Genomic DNA, 6,829 nt, shown 5'->3' on the forward strand with positions numbered 1-6,829 from the left:
CGATAAGGGTGGGGGTGTGGTGGTCATGTCTAGAGATTACTGTATTAAAGAGGCTCATAGGCAGTTGGATGATCCCACTGTCTATAAAAAAATTAACCACAGACCCCACTCCAAAAATCCGCTCTAAACTCCAATCCCTGTTGCGCCAAAATGTGGAAAAAAATTGGATTTCTTTAAAAACAGCTGAAAAACTATTGCCTACTAACCCGGTGACCCTCTGCTGTTATTTTTTGCCCAAAATACATAAACGAAAGGAAAACCCGCCAGGACGCCCAATCGTGTCTGGATCCATCACTGAATTGGATCTGTCACTGAATCCTTATCAAAATACTTAGATTGGCTATTATGCCCTCTAGTAGCAAAAATACCTGCGATGGTGAAGGACACTAATGGTATGCAGGAGTGGACAATATAATGCAGGCCACGCTGACTTGACAGTTGCTGACAGGGACTGACTTGACTTGACTGACAAAGCTACGACTGTAGCTTACTTGCAATTGACTGTGGCTGCAGACTTGACTTGAGGACTCCAATGACTCTGGACACACACACTAGGACTTGACTTCATTGCACTGGACGTCAGCAACAAGAGAGCGAGCTAGCTCCATCCAGGGCTTATACGGGGAGACTAGCAGGGAGCCCATAGGTCACCCCTGGGATCACCTGGTCACTGGTACCTCCTGGGTAACAATCACATGGTACATTTCTTAAAGCAAACATATATAATAATACATATCAAAACATATATACAGGGGGGAAACAAGTACAAGGGGCCCAGGGGACACTGAAGGGAGGCTGCCGGACAGCGCAGTAAGGGTACGGGGTAACACCTCCCATACTGGGCCACAAACTCCCCCTCTTAAATACAGTCATCCTCGACGCCCAGTCCTGGAGGGCAGATGACTGAAGTGGCCACTGGGGGCCTAGTGACAGTTCCTGGGGCACTATGCAAAATGTCCTTCACAGATCTGGTTATGAAAAGCAAAACAGGCGAGTCCATGTAGCACTTGTAAATGTCCATACATGCTCCTATATTTTAGGGCAATAAACATGTGGGGAAACGGACCTTGTAACTGCTTTAGTAACACATTTAAGACACCAATACATATGTTGCGGATTGGGCTGCCGGAGGCTATCTTCCCAATGCCTTGGCTGCTGGGGCCCTTCGGTTCTCAACACTTCTCCCCAGAACTCAACATACATTGTTATTCTATACAACAGTGTTACCTTTACATATTGTACTCTGTCCCTATACGTGCTTTTACCTATATTTCAGGGGAACCCTCTGGCCAGTAGAGTACCCTGTACACGTGGACAGGAGAGAAAACAGACATACATATGCATACATTGGAAGACTTGTGGACTGAGATTACGAATAATGTTACAGTCCTAACTTAGATATTTACATGTATGTGGACTATTTTGATGATGTATGGACTATGTGTGGTACATAACTTTACACATTATATTGGGAGCTAATCTTTGTACCTGGTCGGAATTTGTCCTTGTGTCGACCGTTGGGACCTAGGCAACACCACTTCGGGGGAATCTGGAACTCTTGCGTCTTCTGGAACTCTTTGAACCTCTTGGAGGCTCTTTGGAGGTGGTAATGGGAGCACTGGTAGATCTTCTTTCAAACATAATTTGATTCAGCTTCGGTGAACAACTTACGGCTCGTACCCAGGCTTTTGTACTTCATATACATCAGATACTGGATAGGGTACAGCCGTTACTGTGAACGGTTCTGTCTCCCAGATAGAGTTTAACTTGTGGGTCCTTGGAAACTTACGCAGCCAGACTTTATCACCCAATTGAAGTGGTTTGGAAGAAGCATGACGGTTATAGTCCTCCTGTTGTCTCTGCAGGGCCTCGCCCATCCTCTTGCTGACAATTTCTTTGGCCTCTTGGATTCTTCTATGGTGGTCAGAGACCCACTCAAGGGAGGCTTGCGGAGAGTTATTGAACAGGCCTTGGAGCCCAAATGTTCGGTCTTTAGGCAGCTGCCCATGTCGTCCCATCATCAAGTAGAAAGGGGTGTACCCCGTAGAACAGTGGACTGTGTTATTATAGATCTCCAATAGTTCGGGCAGCAGTCGGGGCCACTCTTCTTGTCTTGATACAGAGGCTGCTCGCAACATGTGGATAAAGACTTGGTTGATACGCTCACAGAGCCGGTTCCCCTGGGGGATGATAAGCAGTAATCCGGAGTTTCTTGCAGGCATGGAATTGACACAGCTCTTGGAAGAGTTGGGTGTCGAAGGCCATTCCACGGTTCGTTAGGACAGACTTCAGACACCCAAGGGTTTGCACCCAATTGGAGTAGAACATCTGGGCCACTGTCTTGGCTGCGAGATCTTTGACGGGGACAACGACAAGCCATTTAGACTAGTGATCCACCATGGTGAGAGTATAAGTGTACCCGGAACAGGTAGGAGACAACTTGACATGGTCTTGCACGACTAACTGGTTAGGCCTTTCACTCAATGGAGGGGTGCTCTTGCGTCCTTGCACACGTTCTTGGTGACGTTACAGATGGCACATTCAATGCACCATTTCTCAATGCTGCTCCGCATTCCGATCCAATAGAATCTTCGCCTGACATTAGCATCGGTCTTGTGGACTCCAAAGTGTCCCGACTGATCATGGTATGCTTTGAGGACCATCGCCACATCTCTTTGGGGGACCAGAATCTGATGAAGTTGATCACCAGAGACCGGATCCAGAGAATTTCGGTACAACAGTCTTTTGTGCTCAAACAGTTGCTTCCTCTGTCGCCACAGACGTTTCAGCTCGTAGTCACACTGGGCCTGTTGTAGACGGGTTGGTACCTTTTTTTTTACTAGAAAGTAGTCCAACAGATCCCCCATGACTTGACTTTCGTCCTGAAGAGTCTTACAGTGTATAGGTCTTCTTTAACCTTTTCGGACCTGGGTTCACCGTCCATGAGGGCGGTCACAACATTCTGGTTCACAAACCGTTGGTAGAATGGGGGCATCTCCACGTTTTCCCGTACGTCTTCAACGGGGTTCTTGGCCAGGGGTCATCCTAGACAGTATGTCGGCATTGACATTTAACTTGCTGCTTTTGTACTTGATGGTGAAACTGTAATTGGCTAGTCTTGAAGCCCAACGCTGCTCGATGGCACCCAACTTGGCAGTGTTCAGGTGGGCCAATGGGTTATAATCCGTGTAGACATTAAATGGCGTGGCATCCAAATAGTCTTTGAACTTTTCGGTCATGGCCCACTCCAGGGTGAGGAGTTCCAACTTTAATGAGCTGTAATTTGCATTGTTCTTCTCCGCTCCTCGCAGGTTAGGACTGGCATAGGCATTTACTCGCTCTTGCCCTTCCTGGACTTGGGACAGGACAGCTCCCAGACCTTCAAAACTGGCATCAGTATACAACCGAAAAGGCTGACTGTAGTCTGGATACGCCAAGATGGGTGGTTCTTTCAGCAGATGTTTGAGAGCTCGGAACGCCATCTCTTGCTCTTCAACCCATTCAACAGGTAGTCTTCCATTGTAGTTCTCCTTCGCCGTACCCCATAAGAGAGCTGTGAGGGGTTCTGCAATCTGGGTGAAGTGGGGAATGAAACAGAGGTAGTAGCCAGCAAACCCCAGGAAGCTCCTGACATCTTTTACCGTGCGTGGGGTTGGCCAGTTCTTGACAACTTCCACCTTTTCAAGACTGGGCTGGACTCCTTCTGCACTGACAACATGACCCAAGTAGTGGACCTGAGGTTTGAGAAAAGTGACACTTTGAAGACATCTGACAGGTGGCTAAAATGTTCCTGGTAGGACTTGGAATACACAATGACATCGTCCAGGTACAATAGGACACTTTGAAAATTCAGATGGCCCAGGTACCTTTCCATCAGACGTTGGAACGTAGCAGGGTCATTGCACAGCCCAAATACCATAATTTTAAACCCGAACAGTCCCATGGGTGTCATGAAGGCGGTCTTCACCCGATCCTCCATGTCTATGGGCAGTTGCCAATATTCACTGGTTAAGTCCAGGGTGGAGAAGTAAGCAGCCAACCCGAGGGCAGTGAGTGACTCATTGATCCTTGGCAATGAATAAGTGTCCATGTGTGTGTTGAATTTTCTGTAGTCGACACAGAAATGGATGGTTCCATTCCTTTTCTTGACTAGGACAAGTGGCGCCGGCCAGGGGCTCAGACTTTCCTGGATTACGTCTGCTTTTCACGTCGGCCAGCATCTTTCTGACAGTCTGATACATGCCGGGTGCGACCGAACGATGTCTTTCTATGATAGGTGGGCTGTCACCAGTGAGGATTCGGTGCTGAATCACTGAAGTCTGCCCGAAATCTGTGGGGTGCTTGCTGAAAGCCTCATCATACCTCTTGGCAACATTGATGATTCCATTGAATTGGTCCCTTAGGGTAGTGTCGTCTCCAACCTGGAGTTGCGCCCACCAGGGCTCTGTAGGGCTCACACTGGATCCTTCGGTCACTTGAGCTGCACACTGTTGGGCCACCAGATGTTTTTTCACAATGTTTTTCGACTCTAGGAGGTACAGCTGGGCTTCAGGAGTGTATTTGAGCAAGACAGTAGCAGAATTAGACAGGTTTACTAACTGCACCGGGACTCTCCCCTTGGTGACAGTGACAAGCTCGAACAAGAGGGTGATCTTCCAATTGCATAGGTTCCAGCAGGGCTTGATAGTCCATATTCTTGACTCCAAGACGTGCACAACACCAGATGATGGTCTCTGTGTTAGATTGTAAGGTCACCAATCTGATGTCTTGAACTCGTACTCTGCAGATTTCACCTTGCTTGCTGACAAACTTCTGCTCCGCCTTTGGAACTTTCAAGTGGTGCTGCGCGGCCCGCTGGCCTTTAAAGGGACATATGGGGATGAGAGGTATGCAAAGCATCGAACATTTTAGTGAAACATATCTTCATTATGTTCATCCCCAATATAAACTCAGCAGACCCCTTATCTGTCACATTAATTACAATCACTCCCTGCCCGCTAAGTACATGCTCTCTCAACTGAATGGTTGGCTCCAAGTATCCATGTCTGGGGACTGGTTGCTCATTATCCGCAACTACTTGGAAGTAAACATCATCAGGCTCACACAATAAACTAGCATCCCAATGCTGATACAAAATACTTTTAGGTATATTTGACACTTGTGACCCTGTATCTCTCAATGCCTCCAATGGTACACCTTCTACAATAACTTTTACATAGGGGCAGGAGGTGACATAAAGTGAGAGTCCTGACTTAGGTCGGTCGGGGATTGGACCTGATGACAGTTTTCCTGAGCGCCAGTCTGCGACCTCAGGGGAAATCCGCTTAAATCCCAGCATTGCATTTTCCAATGTCCTGACTTTTTACAGTAAGTGCAAAAGGGTCTTTGAGTCCCCAAGGGTCTATTGGGCAGAGGATTGTGGTAATTGAAATTGTGGTGAGCAGAAGCAGGGGCAGGTTTTCTAGGCAAGGGCGGTTCAGGGTCAGGTGGAGTGCCCGGGTGGCAAGCTCCTTCCCAGCCTTAGTCCGTTGTTCAATGTCCTGCCTAACACTCTGTAAATCTTAGGCTTCGGTGGCTGGTAAAGTAGAGGACACTGGGGCAGGGCCTGGTGACGGTGGTGGAATAGGTCTGGCTACTGCCCTTAGTGGCTCTTGAATGGGTGTAAGGGGTGTACAAACTTCCTCTAACTTAGTCCCGGACTCAATCACTTGGATAGCCAGTCTTTTGAAAGCGGGGAATGACATGCTGGGGTTTTGGACCACTAACATTCTCAGCTGGGCTTTGTCCCACTTATTATGAGCCCCATCAATAAATCTGTCCCTTAACACCTTGTTGCCCTGCTCGGGAGTTATACCATCTTATTTTTGAACAGTCTCTAGGGCATTCTGCAGGGCTACAGCATATGCTCTCAAGGTCTCACCTGGCTTTTGTCGCCTTTCATACAGCCAGAGACGTACCTCTGATGGAGAGTGTGAATCAAATACTTGGTACAGTCCTTCAAAGATCTGCTCTACAGTCGCCTTCTCGGAGACTGGCCAAGTATGGACTTCCTCCAACGGTGGTCCCTGGAGTTGTCCTGTGAGCAATTGCACCTGTTGGTTAGGAGGGAAAGAGTAAAAGACAAACAAACTCTGGATCCTCTCTTTGAAATCCCTCAAGGTGAAGGGGTCTCCATTGTAGGTAGGGAGAACAGGGTTCCCCATCAATACCGATGCAGATACTGGAATACCAGGACTGTTGATGCTGACTGCAGGCAGGGTTGCCAAGATCCTGGCTGCTGGGGCAGCTGATGACCTCGCTGCTGGAGATGAAAGGGAGCTATCACCTGGTTGATCTGGAGAGCTGGGTTCTGACATTCTGTTGAATTTTGAGTGTGCTGTCGCTTTAACCCGTACAGGACCCAGGGCGTATGGATATGTCATGTGTACCTGGGTCTTAAGGACCCAGGGCGTACAGGTACCACGCCTGTGGGAATTACGGTCCCCGCCGCGCACCGGGCACGACGACCAATAGCAGATCGGGGGCGGGAGGGTTTACTTTCGTTTTCCCCGTTCTGCCCACCAACAATAGGCGGGACAGGACGGGGACACCGTCAGGGACCGGCGGCGAAGGTCACTTACCGATCTGCGGAGGCTGCGGGCGACGGTGATGTTGTGCGGCTGGCTCCTTGGATCCTACGGAAGCCGGTGAGTTGCCTAGCAACATCTGGAGGGCTACAGTTTGAGACCACAATACAGTGGTCTGTAACTGTAGCCCTCCAGATGTTGAAAAACTTCAACTACCAGCATGCCCAGACAGCTATTGGGCATGCTGGGAGTTGTAGTTTTGC

This window comes from Hyla sarda, chromosome 4 (genome assembly GCF_029499605.1).
Source record: "Hyla sarda isolate aHylSar1 chromosome 4, aHylSar1.hap1, whole genome shotgun sequence".
NCBI classification, from domain to species: domain Eukaryota; kingdom Metazoa; phylum Chordata; class Amphibia; order Anura; family Hylidae; genus Hyla; species Hyla sarda.